This window comes from Camelina sativa, chromosome 7 (genome assembly GCF_030686135.1).
Source record: "Camelina sativa cultivar CO46 ecotype springtype chromosome 7, ASM3068613v1".
In the NCBI taxonomy this organism is placed as follows: Eukaryota; Viridiplantae; Streptophyta; class Magnoliopsida; order Brassicales; family Brassicaceae; genus Camelina; species Camelina sativa.
Genome location: NC_141886.1, coordinates 13470796 through 13487011, shown reverse-complemented (window position 1 = coordinate 13487011; position 16216 = coordinate 13470796). Strand labels below are relative to the sequence as shown.

The window sequence follows — 16216 nt, the reverse complement described above, 5'->3', positions numbered from 1 at the left end:
ATAAACAATGGTTTGGATGAAAGTGGTACATCATGGGTTGGTGAAGAAGGAGGTTGTGGCAGCCTCCATGCACACCAAGGTATACCCATGATCGGCACCGGCTTCAGCAGGTGCCAGGGTTCGCTCATCAGAGAGCTCGGTTATGCGCACGGACGACCTGCTCGGACCAGCATCCGAAGGGTTGATCGGGTAGGTAATCAGGTAGTACGAAGGGTATGGTTGGAGAGGTCCGGAATGGTCACCCGTGTAGCTGCTCGCAAGGTGCATCGAGTACGGCATCAGATATTGTGATATAGGAACCCGGATGAGGGAACCCACATGGATAGATGGAAATAGGCAAATGGTTGATAACACTGTTCTGCCTATTCGTTGGATGATAGATGGAACGCAGCGAAGAGTTGGTGAATAGACAAATGGTTAAAAACACTGTTCTGTCTAATCCGTAGCAATGGAAGATGAAAAGATAGATGGGTGGATTGAAGGACGCCACACAGATCTGTGAAAGGATCTACGATAAGTCAAATCTCAGTCTTCAAAGATTCACACACAAGAAGAAGGAGAAAAGGGTGGTTGCTTCTATCTCAGAAGAAAACCTAAGAAAACTCTCATTTTATTTCATAAAAGCTTGAAAGGTTACAATGCTGAGAAGGGACCTTATATAATGATCCAGCAGTGGGGGACCTTCTAGGGTCGAAATTTATTACAAATAAAAGAACTAAAATTGCAAAAACAACAGACTCGATTTTAGGACCTAAATAATAAAAGACTCAAAAAGACCCAACGGTCGATTCCTGCAAAACAAGAAAGAACCATCATTTATTATTTGAATTAAAACACTTACCTTGGTAATAGCTCTCATGCATGCTCCAGCCCTTCATTGATTGCTTCGGAAATGATGAAAAGAACGGGTTCTTTTATTCCTTGTAAAACTGGCAAAAATGATGCATCTTGAGTCTTCTCTTTGGAATCTTCTATCTCAATGAGAGTAATCAGACTTGCAATGGACTTGTTGAATTGTTCCCTTAAGGTTCTTGCTCCCAACCTTGTCATAGGTTTGTGTATCATTGTTGGCAGAACGGGTTCTTCAGGAAATGGTAGAACGGGTTCTTCAGGAAAAGGTAGAACAAGTTCTTTAGGAAATGGCAGAACGGGTTCTTACGGAAGTTGACTATTGATGTCCTCATCATATTGCATCTGATATGTCGGAGGGAAAGGACCCGAGTGGTCACCTGGATGTGTGCTCGATGGTGGCATTAGATACGGCATCGTGTACCTCATCAGGTTAGGCGTCAGATAGGCATCTAAGTGACTTCTCCTCGATCTATCGGGTCTGGTGACATCCTCCTCTGCTTGGGGCTCGTAAGATGATGCCCTGTGGGGCTCTGGAGGTGCCAATCCTCGGATTCCTCCTAGTGGGCCGCTTCTCCCCATCCATGTGGGTGTATAAGCCGAAGTGGGAGCTGAGGCACAGCTTGCCTTATCATGCAGCTCCCTTATCTGTCCTCCCATTACCTTCACTGTGCTAGTAAGGTCTTTCACTTTCCTAGCCAGGAACTTGTTCATCCGCTTCAACCATCCGATCCGCTTGTGAGCTTCCCTCACTCCAACTGGTTTCTTTTGAGAGCAAACATACTCCTCAAAATCATAGTCTTCGGAGTTATCTCCGTGTTCTTGCTCTGCTTGCTTTCCCTCAGCTTCGGATTCTTCTTCAGGGTTGTACAACTCCTCCAATGGCGGTGTGAAGTTTATATTGTCTCCTAGCCTGACTTTGGTGCACACGACGTTGGGCAGGATCATCTGAGTAGCTCCGACTGCCGGATGAACAAACCTGAAGAGCAACATATCATTTGGCTTCTCATAAGCCATGAATCTCGCCTGTGTCAGGTATTCGATGTCTCGCCATCTCGGCTCATGTAGCACTCCTTTCAAAGGCACATCGCAAGCTAGAAAAATTGGTGTGACCAATCCTCCTATGGAGATATCTCCAGCTCCCTCTCTTCTCTCAGTTTTCATTGCCCAAGACTTTAGGTAAAGGAACTGAACGAGCAGCACAAAGATCATGCTAGTGTCTGCAACATCTCCTACTAGCGGGCTACCGTCCCTAGCATTGTCTAAAACCCCACACAAGGCAATGCATAGCAGCTGGAGCTCATGATCATTCACATTCCCAGTCTCCTTTCTAGCAAAAAGAGTGCAGGGGAGGGACTTGTGAAAATACCTGAAAATAAGGCTCCTTATTTGAGCAGATTTGGAGCTTGTTGACTTGTAGGGAAGCTTGTCTCCTATTGTCAGCCATAGGGACTTCATCTCCTCCTTGCTTACCTCCATGTTCTCTCCACTACCAGCCTTGAAACCATACAACTTCTCTATCTCCTTGAAGGTGAGTCGATATTCCTTGTTGCGCACGGAGAAGGTGATGAACCCGATCCCCCCATCGGGTAGTAGGGTCGGGTGGTCTTCAAAGTAGTGTAATCGCAGTGTAGAGAGGAAGTGAACCGTCTCCTCTTCATAAGCTTTGAGGTTGGTTCGCATCAGCTGGCCCAAGTGGCACATGTCGAAAAGGAATTCGAAATCTCTAGCGATCCCCAACTGCTTCATTGTTTCATGGTGAGGGTAGCGGGTTCCTATAAAGCTCATCTTACGGAGGACCTTGAAGAGCTTGGCCGGAGTCTCCACTTCTTTCTACTTCAGCCTCCGCGAAGCCAGGCGTGTGCGTTCTCTCTGCTCCTCCTCTCGGTCATGGCTCTCCTCCTTAGTGTCTCGATCTTCTTCTTTTGTTGCCCTCTCAGCTACCTTCTCAGCCCTTTCAGAGGCTGTTCTCTTTCCCCTCGCCACTGCAGCTCTGCCTCTCAACCTAGAGGATTGGATATCCTCCGGTTCTCCTCCTTCTGCATCTGAATCGACCTCCATCGGGTCAGTAACGGTTCGCTCCGACGTAGACAGGTCCCTACGTCGAGGAGATCGGCGAATTGCAAATGCTACCGGGTCGGGAGAGAGAACGTGGGTATCTACCCGATCAGGTGCTCGAGTGCTAGCACGGGGGGATGGTCGGGTTGAGCATCAGGTTGGGGATGCGAAAAATCCAGCCAACGGTTGGGAATGTGGAACGTCTCCTCTTTCTTGGGAATAGCGAGGTTCGACGGGATCACCTCCGGTTCTAGCAGCGGTGGAGGTTGATCTGCTCCCCTTCTTTTGGTAAGTCTTCACCTTTGGAGCCATTGTTAAATACTTGAAAAGAGAAGAAGCTAAACTTCGAGATTAATAGGGTTAGTTTCCAAGAGATTAAAGGCTCTCGATTTCCTTGAGAGAAGAACAGAAATTAGGAAGGCAAAAAGCTTTTAGGGTTGAGAGACTTATCGATTTGTGCTGCTGAGGGAGAAGGGTCCTAGTCCCTTTAAATAGAAGAGGGTTAGCTACTTGGGCTTCGCCGAGAGTGGGCTTGGGGTTGTGGAATTCGGACTCCACTCGCCACTCGAGTAAGAACACGATCCGGCGCGTCGGGTACGGATTCGGGTAGAACCTCGGGTTCCCCAAAATTTCCTTTTTCTTTTTCTCTTTTTTTTTTTTTTTTTTTTTAAATATAAATATGTAAAAATCTAAAATAAGACAAAAAAAAATAAAATTAATATAGAACAAAATAAAAGGATACCTTTGGGACTTCCTCCCAAGTGAGCTTGTTTTAAGTCACTAAGCTTGACTCTTCATGCTCTTTAAGCACGAGTTTTAGAAGGGAGAGCTTTTGGAATCCTCTCCACTGTAGCTGGCTGATTTAATGGATTTTCTAGGTCTTGTCCAGGTTCCACAGCAAATGTAGTATTGACTTCTTTGTGGTGCTTGAATCTTCTTTGCTTTGTCTTGGTGGAAAAGACTTGACCATCAATGGTTGGCCTTTTAATTCCTTTCTTGATGCCAAATTCCATTTTGAAGTGCTCTCCATGCTCAATTCTGATCTTCCCTTGCTTCACATCAATCACTGCTCCTACAGTTGCCAAGAATGGTCTTCATAGGATCAGCGGATCGTTTGGTTCCTTATCCATATCGAGGATCATGAAATCAGTAGGAACTTCTACTCTTCCAATCCTGAGAGGCAAGTTTTCCAGAATACCAATGGGGTGTCTGATTGTTCTATCAGCTAGAACCAAATATAGACTACTCGGTTTAAAACTGCTAAAACCCATCTTGTTGGCAACTGATAGTGGCATGATGCTGACTGAAGCTCCCAAATCGCACAAACAGTTGTCAAAAATCCGAGGTCCTATTGAACATGGCAACGTAAAAGAGTCGGGATCCTCCAATTTTTCCTCAATTCACATTTCAGGATCTAAACACACTCCACTCCTCAGAATTGCATTACTAATCTCTTTGACAGCATCCTTAACCTCAATCTCCAGCTGAGCTGTCTCCTTGATGATTCCCTCTCGAAGTTCGTGTGGTGGCAAGAGCTTAGGAGGTGGGGCTTTTCGCTTGGACATATGCTCTGCAAGTGCCTCTAATTGGATGTCAAGAGCAGCTTTGAACCTTTCCTCTAATTCCCCTTCTTCAGCCGTAGGCAGTTGAGGTTGATCTGTCATCTGAACGCCTACTCGATGGATCATCCGATCACCATCATCGGGTATGTTATCGGATTCAGCCTCAGGTGGTTCATCGGTTTGTGATTCTCGAACAAGTGCTTGATCATCAACTCGATCATTCTCCTCGGGTGAAGGCTCGAGTTCATACTCAGATATGTAGTACTGATACTCATTCATCCCATAGTGATCCATATCCTCTCCATCTTGAACATCGCTGTCCTCAGTGAGATTGTCCTCAAAATCATCATCAAGAAAGATGGCTTGGGCAGTGGCATAATCTTTTGGGCTCTAAACAGCTTTACCTGGAAGCTGGTTTATTTTCCGAGGTGGTTGGGTGTTGTGGTGGCCTTCTAGGTATCTCAGCTTAGTGTCGAGAGAGTCATACTTGGCAGTTAGGTCATTATATCCAGAATCGATCTTGTTGTTCATCTCCGCGAATTGTTTGGCATTGTCCATTGCAGCTGAGGCTTGACTCTGTATCATCTGCTGAATCAGTCTGCCTAAATCAGCTTCTTGAGATAGGTTTTGTGGACCTTGCTATTGTTTGAAACCAGGTGGTGCAATTGGGTGATTGTAATTACCAGAATACTGCTGCTTAGGAGCATAGCCTTGATTATATTGAACAAAAGGCTTTTGCTGGCCTTGGTTCCCTTGGACTGCGGATGGGTAAACTTGGTCTTGAGGATTAGCAACATTGGGGTTACGGTATGACAGGTTCTTGTTTGGTTTGTAGGTGTTGTACCCTTTGTTGTAACCTCCTTGGTTGTTGATGTAGTTCACATCCTCTACCTGAGCATTCTCCCCATCTTGTTGCAGAAACTGCTCTTCATCTGAGATGGCATGTACATGCTGCTGCTGGCTGAGGAGCTTATCCAATTTTTCATAGAGGGCTTTCATGTCTCTCTTGTATTTTGCATCATCCTCTCCAATAGATCGCACAGTGCGATCATATTCCTCATTGTAGTGGCCATCAGATTGAGCCAAGTTCTCCACTAGATCCCAACCTTCATCGACATCCTTCTTGAGGAAGTTACCATTGCTTGCGGTGTCCAGCAACATCCGTATCTTAGGGACCACACCTCTGGATAGTGTACTTAGCAATGAAGCATTGCTGAATCCATGATGAGGGCATTTGGTAGTGGATCACTTGAAACGTTCCCAAGCTTCACTGAATGTCTCATTGCTCTTCTGAACAAAGTTGGAGATATCATTTCGCAGCCTTGCAGTTCTGGAGTTGGAGAAGAATTTGACTAGAAACGCCTTCTTGCATGCTTCCTAGGTGGTGATGGACTCCTTGGGGAGTGATTTCTCCCAGATGTGTGCTTTGTCTCCCAAAGAAAATGGGAAAAGCCGGAGTTTGAACCCATCTTCACTAACTCCATTTATCTTTGTTAGGCTACAGAGCCTATCAAACTCATCCAAATGGTCCAATGGGTCCTCCATTGGCAATCCATGAAACTTATTGCTTTGTATCATCTAGATGAGACTACTCTTGATCTCAAAGTTGTTGTTCTGGACAGCAGGTGGCACAATGCCATTTCTTTGAGTGTGAGTAGATGGAACATCTCCTGCTCCGATGTTGGTCCTTGCTTGAAGAGATAGTGGGCCATTCTGGTTATTCATTATCTCCTCAATTGTGTTTGGTTGCAGTTGTTGAACTTGTTGTGGACGGAGTAACCTTGGTCTGTCGATGTTATCGATGAAAGGACTCAAGTTTTGGCTACCCTTGGATCGTGTTTGCATGCACAATCAGTTGATCGAGTGAGTACACGAAGTTCAACTCGATCCAGGTGATCGAGTGACGGGTCGGGTGGGTACTCGGGTTGTACCTGAAATGCAAAACAAACAAATACGAAAGTAAACAAGTCACTAACTAACCAAAGTATATAATAGAACTTGATCTAGCAAGTGCTGAAATCTGAAACGTAGCAAATCAAATTCAAGCAAATGGCAACGACGCCAAATTGATAACAGGATTTTCACCCAGGGTATCAATTCCCTATGAAGTTGTAGTACAAAGGGTTATCAATCCAAATAGTTGTTATGCTAGCAGATGAGATATGATCAGAACTATGCAAGTCAAGCCAAGCAATCAATGGTTTAATATAACAATCCTAAAATAAACAAAAGAAAGAAAATAAACAAGAACCACACAACCTAAGCACTCGACGCAAGCATTTGAGTACAAGATCGGGTGGGGTGATCGAGTAAACGAGATGAGTATGATCAGCTCGAAGGTGTACTCGAAGCAGGTGATCGTGTAGCTGTTCGGGTAAGTGATCGAGTTATGAATGAAAATGTAAACAATCAAAATGCGAAAGCTCCTAAGGATGGGGTAATCAACTCCTAACCGTTTCAGACCAGTATGAATGTCCTACATGCCTCAAGCAAATATTCTAACAGTATGAATGTCCTACATGCCTCAAGCAAATATTACCTAGACAATGAATCTCTAAAATCTTGTTAAAACACTCTCATGATAGAAAAATCAACCTTGATCACTCCCCTACCCAACTCTCGTTGGAGAAACATGACCAAGCAGGCAATACAAACCGATTCATTATTGTCCATAAACTCCTTACACATCTAATCTCTTAGGCTAAGTGAATAAATCTCTAGCATTTATTGATTCAAGCATTTCAACTACACCTCTCGATGGTAAAACACCCTAGATCTAATCTCAACCTCTCGGTCTGTTGATACCATTAAGAACACCAATCTAGAAAGGAATTTATAAAACATAAACAACCAAGCTAAGACATCCTAACCGATCAAGAACACAAAATTGTCTATCCCAACCCTAGAAACTTTGTTGCACTACTCAGATCTCATTGCAGAAAACACAAAAACATAGATAAACGAAAATTGCATTTTATTGAAAATAGAGTAAAGAGGAAGAATATAGAATCGAAAATGCAAAAGAAAATAACAAAATGAATCCTAACAAAGTGGAAAAAGTGTTTGAGTCGCTCAAGATCTCTCTCAGAAGCTCTCACTCTCTGGTTTGAGTGTCTGCGGCGTGCTAGGGCGAGAGGAAGAAGAGGGGGGTTTATATATGGAAACCCTTTAACCCTAGCAGCCCAGTCCTGCCCGAGGGTCTGCTCGAGGCGGTGCTCGAAGATGTGGTCGAGTAACTCCTCGGATAGGTCCTCGGGTTGTTCTTCCTGCCCTTGGATCCTCTTCGATCGGGTTGAGGTTCGGACTGTTCTTCCTGCTCCATAGCTCCTTCGGGTAAATGCTCGGATTTGACCTTGTTTCTTCCCATTTTAGGCTCTAAAGCACCTGTTTTCATCCAAAAAGTGCAAATGCAAGAATGCAACACCCTAAATGGCCGAAAAGTGGATTCCTACAGTAAATGACCTAAAAATGCTATGGTTAGGGTAAATATTATGCAGAATATGGACAAAAAAGGATGCTTAAAACATTTAAATTAGAGAGTTATCAAGCACCAACTGAGCATTTGAGGAGGAGTAGCTCAACCAGAGCATTGTCTAGGACTGGAAATCCGGTGGAACTAGCAAGAGCTTCGTCATTTGATCCTTTACAGAGGAGAAGAGGTCCAGTTCGTGCAGAACAGCAGTTTCCGAGGCAATCGACCGTCGCACTCAAACAACCAATCGACCGAGCACCTCCAATGCACTCGGTCTAGCACTTCCCTAGACCTCCTTATGGCTTTCCGGCTCACCCAGGCTATCAAGGCTATCCCTATGGTCAAGTTTACCCTCCCTACCCACCTCAGTACTTCATGGACCCTGCCCTCATGCAACACAACTATGGGCAACAAGGACAGCAAGGACAGCAACTATATCCACCACCATCCACCACCATCCACCGACCGAGCCACTCGACCGAGTCCCAATCGAGAGCCATAGTCGAGTTCCCCGCCTCTCCATCAGCAAGTCAAATTCAAGCTCCAGACTCCAGCTACACATATGATAGCATGAGTGAAGCTGTAGATAGTTTCTTCCACAACCCATGAGGTACCAAAATCACCCATTCCATTATAAATACCAATGCATTTCTAGTTTTGTTTTCTTTTGAGTCTTAAATCCTCTTTCAAATTTCTCTTACACAGAGACTGTGTAATTTAAGTTTGGGGGAGGGTTTGAGATAGTATTTGACATTGTTTTTTTATTTTCTTATTTCAAATTTTTAGCATTATCATGTTATTACTTGCATTGCATCTAAGGCATAGAAAAACCAAAAAAAAAAATTTGATTTTTTTTACAAAATTCTTTACAAAAAAAGAGTATTCATGTAGTTTGCATTGCATATTAGGATCTTGTTAGCATGTTTCATTTATGACTGTTTCATAATTTGCATTAGGGATCTATGATGAGTTTTGCCTTGTTAGCTTGTTTAAATTCACTAAACTAGGATCAATGCCAAAGTTAATAGTACTTTGATGCTAGTTGAGTAGCTAGAAACATAAGATTGAACCAAGCCTTTAATTCCTACAATGCATTTTGGTCTAAACTGAAGCATGTTGTGATTTGATGCCATTTCCTATTTATAAGAACCTAATATTGATTTTGAATTATCTGTTTGTGCATTGCTTTAAACTCATGGATACCATATACATATTTGGATCATCTTTTCCCTTTTTACCACTCTTATTGATCCAAGTAGTTGATTTCATCATTAAATCAGTTTTCCCTACCCATAACCAACCTTTCTTTCAAGCCATGTTTATTCTTGTGTGTGTGAGGCCTTTTTGGGATTGAGCTTGGTAGAAAGTGTTAGGTTTGAGCTGACAGAAATAAAGCCTTGTGTAGTTCTGGTTTACAATTTTCAAGCTAGATAGGACTAGGTGGTTTAATTTCTGGGTTTGGGACTTGGTTTGTTTGAGAAAGAAAAGAAAAGAGGAAAAGAAAAAAAAGAAAAGGTTAGAGTCTTTAGGAGGGGAATGTGTTTAAGAAAATTTAAGCTCTAGTGAAAGAATGAGGAAGTTTAAATTTGATAAGAGATGGTTCTAGGAAAAGAAAAGAAAGAAAGAAAAGAAGAGTCTAGCAAAAAGCTTTTATGTCTTAAGAAGTAAGAAGAAAAGGGAACCATATCAAATAAGAAAGAAACCTCCATTCCACTAGAGAGTTCAAATAAGAAACATCTCCTAAGGCTTAAAAACAAAAGAGATAAAAGGTATTTGAGAAAAGATGAAGATAAAGGGTAGAACTAGGACCATTTGGGATTAGAATGCTAGGATCAAACACTTTGGGTACCTTTGGGTAGACAAGGTTTTGTTCTTGTATGTGTCTAAGTGTTCTTACCTTTAGTCTTCTTCTAAAGCTCAATCCATTTTTTATGAGAGAACATTGATATTGACAAGCCCCACTCTAAAGAGAGACCATCATTGTCTCTAAGCCTTTTACTACCAAGCCAAATGAGCTTAAGTATTGCATAAGCTGATTCATGTTCTTGTTTAATAATGTTATAGGAAATGGTTGATCTGAATATATGTGAATTTCTAAGGCTGGAAACAGTTAAGGTTGTGATAGACTTGTCTAAAATTTTTAAGTACAGCTCATTCAACTTGCATCATAGTATTAGTAACTTAGACATTGATTCTAGCTAGTTTATTAATAAGTTTTAGGTTCTGAGATCCCACTTTTAAACCTCACTTTCTTACTTATGTCTTATTTATTTGCTTGAGGGCAAGCAAAGACTAAGTTTGGGGGTGTTGATGTTCATATATTTCACCATGTTTTACCTTAGTTTATTTACCCTTTTTTGCATGATTTACGAGCGAGTTTTGTTTTTATTCAGTAGTTTAAGGTCTGTTTGTACATTATATAGGATTTGCATTGCATTTGAATTGTTTCGTGCATAATAAGGTAATTTGGACCCCAAGGGGCATGTAAAAGTGTACAAGAGGAGTAGAGTTCAACAAGTGAAACATACAAAGGTTGGAACAGAAGCAAAGCAAAGTTCCGAGTCCACTCGACCACCACACTCGAGCAGACACTCGACTGTGTGAGGAGATGGACTCGACCAGTGGAAGAAGCAGAAGAAGAAGTCACTCGACCACCCACTCGACCGAGCACATGGTCGAGCTGACCGAGCCGCCTCTCTATTTTGTCTGCTAGCTGATTTAGGGCTTCCCTTCCTACTCTATGGCTGCCTACAAGTCCTTTTTAGATAGAAATAATATCTGTAGCCACCTGAAACCTAGTATTTCCCCTTTTGGGAATATTTGCTTTTTGTTTACATCATCAGCCACTTTTATTGTATTTTTTTCTAGATTTTCATACTTTGTTGGTTCCATAACTTTCTGGGTATTGAGAATATGAGTTTGCTTCTTTGTTCAATATTGTAGATCTTTATCTCATCTTTCTAATAATGGTAGTTTCATTAATTTCTGGGTTTGTGTTTTTGTTCATCATGTTTTGTTCATCTGAGTAGTGTGTTAGAATCTTAGGGATGGATAAGGCTGGATAAGAGTTATGGTTGTCTAGACTGATCAAGTTTGATTGTTTAAATATCTCTTCTAGATTAGATGTGCTCTATGTTGTTCTTATATCTGAGAGGGTAAGAATAGATCTAAAGCTTCTTAGCATCACACCAATGTTTATGTTGTTAGATAAAGCTAATGCTAGAGATTATCATGCTTAACCTGAGAGATTGGTTGTTTAAGGTGATTTTTGACAAGTAATGATATGGATCTTTAATGTGTGTTGTTATATGTCTTAGCTAGTGAGAACTCGGTCTAGGAGTATTTAAACTTGATTGTTATTGTCATTAAAATGGATTAGCAAGTATTAGAAGATCATTGTCTAGAGATAGCTCTTTGTTGATTGAGGTTTGTTGGTCAGTTAGGTAATTATAGCTTGAGTCCAGCCCATGAATCCATCTCTAGGACCTACATTGTTTATTTATTTATCTGTTTAATTGCTGAGATCTGTTTCCTGTTGATTTACTTGCAATTCGTTCTGTTTAAGTTGTTGAATTTGTCTCTGTTCTTCTTATTAAGTCACTCGACCTAGTACTCGATCGAGTGCTTGTTCGAGCTCCTTCCAGAGTTCTCGTTTATGTTTTGCATCTTTCTTGTTTCATTTCTATTCATTGCATTCACTCTTGTTTGATCTTGTTTCGTTCATTTCATAGCATTTGTTAGTTATTGCCTCTGTTTAGCTTTAATTCTGCATTGTCTATCACTATTCACTTTGCATTTAGTATCTAATCTTAGTAGTTTTACATTATGCATTTCATTATTGTCATTAGGTTGTTAGAACAAAAACATAATCATACATGGCTTGACTTAAATTAGTGTTCACATCCGGATTGCTTGCATCTTACTCATTATGGATCGACATCTCTTATATTACAAAAACATAAGAGTAATTGAAACCTCTTGCATTCCACCTGATCATTCATCATCATCCCCGGCAACAGCGCCAACTGAAACATATTGTTTTTGGTTCCTGACTACTTATGCAATGAATGTATGATAACATGCAAACAGAGATAAGCAGTGATGATCAGATGAGATGAGAGGCGTTTCAATACCCTTATAAACCGACGTGAAGAGAAGCAATAAGCCGATGGGCTTTTATTGAAGGCCTGACAAGCGACCAACACTGCGGCCAAGTCCAAGCCTCCTCCACGGTCCAGAAGCCTCTTTCGCCGCCCCTTATCCTGCAGTTAAGAAGAGAAGACGTTTTTACCCTTACAAAACAAAACCCTATAAATACTCTTAAGACCTAGGGTTTTGAGGTTTGCCTCCAGTGTGCTTCCTTTGTGCATCTTCTATAACTTTTGGAGCAGCCCTAGCCACGACCATAGAAGCAGCCGCAACCTCTTGCCCCTCTTGAAGCTTGAAGATCTGCCCTCTCTCTCTTTCTACTCTTTCTAGTTACTTCATACTTTCATTGCTTTTGGGATCAAGTTACTTTTGTGATAAATAGAGAAGTTTACTTAGAACCCTTCTTTGTTTATTGATTCGTTTTTGATGCTATACTTTATAATATCAATGTCGTTTCTTTGCATCATGAGCGAGTAGTTTACTTTGTTGGGTTTTATGGGGTGATTCAAGGAGAATTCACGGTTCGCTTCAATTAGGTTGTTAGGTCTTATTTTCGGTTTATTATTAGAGTTCTTTTGGGACATCTTATTCTTAATGCATGTGCTTGGATTGATCACCAAGTTCTGATCTAGAGAACAGGAGCGCTAAACGCGTTATCCTACTTCTCTGAACTAGTGTTATACCGAAACCTCACGTCTAACCTGCGTAAGTTGAGTTGCAGAGTTTGGTGAATGTATCAAACTTGTTTTACTAGCTGGTTGACATGCGTCGTTGCCTGCGAAAGTTGAGTAACGGAGTATGAAGACTTTAGACTTTCATTCTATGAGAATAGCTTGTTAGTTCATTAGTGTTTCGTAGTTGAGAACCTAGACTGAAATTAGTATTTACTTGTTAGATCTTACACTTAATATTGCTTAGAACCATGAAAACGCTGAGATGACTCCCAAAACGCCCAACGCCTTAGTCTTATAGTTTTAGACCGTTTTATTTATTTGCAATAGTTATTAGGAAAACCAAAACCCCAATCTCTTATTTAATCTCAGCCATAGTTCTTTGTATTATAATTCAATTTGTGTTCGCTAATACTCTCTGTGGGATCGATCCTAAAATACTACATTGATTTACTGTGCACTTTCAGTCGTTGTGTAGTCTTTTCAGGTAAAAGATTTGAAGTGAAATTCTACACACATCAAAGCTTTTTGGCGCCGTTGCCGGGGAGTAACTAGCTGCCGTTGAATTTGATAAGAACTCTCTTCTAAGATACTTTGAATTTTTCTTTTGAATTTTTGAATTTTATTTTAATTTTCTTGTTTTTCGATAACCTCTATTTTCCCTTTTAGTTTCTGTTTTTGGATTTTGTAGTGCATGACTAGGAGTCAGCCCTCCGGAACCGTATCTCAAGTTCAACACATTGATCGACTAGAATGTGAGCATAGGAAACTTTGAAAACAAGACCTCATGGCCGAAGAAAGGTACCAGGACCAAGGTCCCTTTAACTTCGACCAACCGCTGATACCTCCTACCCTCCATGAGCAAGGAGAACCAATTCTCGCACAAGGTGATAACCCCAACCTTGTAGCCGCAGATCCGCAACTCGACCCTGAAGTTGGCCGAGACCATCAACAAGCTCCTCGTGATGCTAACCTTCTAGGCTTAGGAGACAACCTCGATGCTCCTCCTCACCAGCCTGCTATCGTCGCTAATCCACCACTACCTCCAGTTGGCAGAAAAAAACCTGCTTGTGTTCACCCTCTAAGACGTGCCGCACCTAACCGTACCATCGCCGATTATGATGCTCCAAACCAATTCGTTCAAGACCGCGCTGCTATCCGTATTATTTATCCTCCACGATGTGATTATGAGATTAAACCTCAAATTATTGGTTTGGTGAAGCAAAATCAGTTCCATGGCCTAACTACCGAACATCCGATGGACCACATTGATCATTTTGAAGAAATCTGCTCTACAACAAGAACCAATGGAATTCCTGAAAATTACTTGAAGTGTAAGCTTTTTCCTTTCTCTCTAGCCGACAAGGCTCATAGATGGTTAAAGTCTCTTCCTCTCGGATCGATTACTAGCTAGGAAGGATGCAAGTCAGCCTTTCTCAACCACTTCTACACCAAGTCAAGATCCAACTCTTTTCGCAACAAGCTGCAAAGTTTTAAACAAGGACCGGTCGAATCTTTTTATGAAGCATGGGAAAGTTTCAAGGACTATGAACGTGACTGCCCCCATCATGGTTTTGCTCAAGGTAACCTCTTAAGTACCTTCTATAGAGGATTATACCCTAAGTATCAACTTTCACTCGACACAGCCAGCAATGGATATTTCACTACTCATCGACAACCTTGCCGCAAGTAGTAACCACACTTGCACCGATTTTGATAGAACCATCCGTTCTAGCAATTCCGACGCTAAGGAGATTGCCGATCATAAGAACATGATGAACCAACTTCTTAGGAATCAACAACACGGAGTAAACTCTTGTGAGACTATTAACAATGGAAACATGGAGCCTTTCCAAGAAGATTCTTATGACAAAGAAGAAGAAGTCAACTATGTTGGTGCTCAAGGATACTACCAAAACCGAGGGTACAACAACAACTTTTGAAATACTTCTAACCTTTCTTATAGGAACCCAAATGTGGAGAGTCCCCAAGATCAGAACTACCTTCAGCAAGCTAACCGCTATCAAGACAACAGCTTTGGTGGAAACAACAACAACAACTTCCAGCTGCGACCCCAATTCAACAACAACAAACCGCCTTGCCAATCCGGACCAGCCCAGGCGCCTACCTCTCAAACTGATGCCTATGTCGATACAAAGATGCAAGAGCTCCTTGTTGCTTTTCATAAGCAATCAAGAGAGATCAACTCAAGGATGGATAACATATATACTGAACTGAATGGGAAGTTTAAAAGCATTTCTATCCATGTCAAGAAGCTTGAAACTCAAGTCGCTCAAACCGCTAATGTCGTTCCACGCCAAGTTGGTGTACTTTCGGGGAAACCCAAAGAGAATCCTAAAAGATATTGCAATGCTATCTCAACCATACCAGCCCTCACCTACCGTGAAGCCAAGCCTATGGTACCACTCTTTGACTCTGATGAAGATGTTATTCGTATGACATGTCCATTTGATGAAGAAACCACAAGCCACTACCCCTTAAGGAGACTACCTAAAGCTGAAGATCCAGGACGTTTTGTTTGCTCATGTTCCATAACAGGCATTGAATTCTCTAACTCTCTTTTTGATTCTGGTGCTAATGTTATGTCAAGAAGTGTAGCTGAAAAGCTAGGATTGCGAGACATATCGCCATCCAACCTCATTTTAGTCTTTGGAGACTCATCTCAAAAAGTTCCCAAAGGATAGTTCGAGACCTACAACTTGTAGTAGGAGACTGCATAGTCCCTACCGACTTTCACATCTTGGATATGAATGACAAGACCGAGAAACCATTGATTTTAGGAAGACCATTCCTAGCTACTGTTGGAGCTATCATCGACCAAAAGTCAAAGAGGACAACCTTTGCTAACATCAACAAGAAGAAGTCATATCCGACTATCTCCAAGCCAAAGTTTTGGCCAACCAACTCATTACATGAAGAGCCGATGGATCCTAACATCGACAAGCTGATGCAATTCGACCATTCTGCATCTACAAGCATCAACAACCTGTAACCTAAGCAATCTAAACCGCAATCTAAGCAATCAAAATCATACTTCCTCCTGAGCTAAGTAGCGAGAGTAAGGAACATATCCAAGAGATGATAAGGTATACTAAAGAAGTTCTTCTTCATGCAAAAGTTTTTGAAACTTCTGCAAAAAGACAACTTGTTATTGAAGCTGGAGCAGACTACAAAGATATCAAAGGAGCCGAAGGAGCATTGATTCCTAAAGCTAACTCTTCTCAAGCCTAATAAGGGCACCTAACGTCGAGTCAACGACGTTAAACAAGCGCGCTACTTGGGAGGCAACCTATGTAATGTAGCAGCTAGAAGCGTAAAAGACAAGAAACTTAGGATCTGCAGAACCTTTAGTAGCTTGTCGATAATTCTTGTTTGAACATAGAATTCGAACAAGAGTTTGAAAAAGTAATTCTCTTTTTATTAATCAAAAACCG

At 41.7% G+C, this 16216-nt stretch overlaps 1 non-coding gene and 1 pseudogene across 1 annotated transcript; one reads left to right on the top strand and one right to left on the bottom strand.

Annotated features, from left to right (window-relative positions):
• Positions 1-5685: 5685 nt before the first annotated feature.
• On the top strand, positions 5686-5792 carry LOC147941172 (small nucleolar RNA R71). The gene has a single exon (XR_015562962.1). It is a non-coding gene; the product is annotated as a small nucleolar RNA R71 (small nucleolar RNA).
• An 8449-nt stretch (positions 5793-14241) lies between these two features.
• Positions 14242-14336, bottom strand: LOC147941171 (small nucleolar RNA R71; annotated as a pseudogene).
• Positions 14337-16216: the final 1880 nt, after the last annotated feature.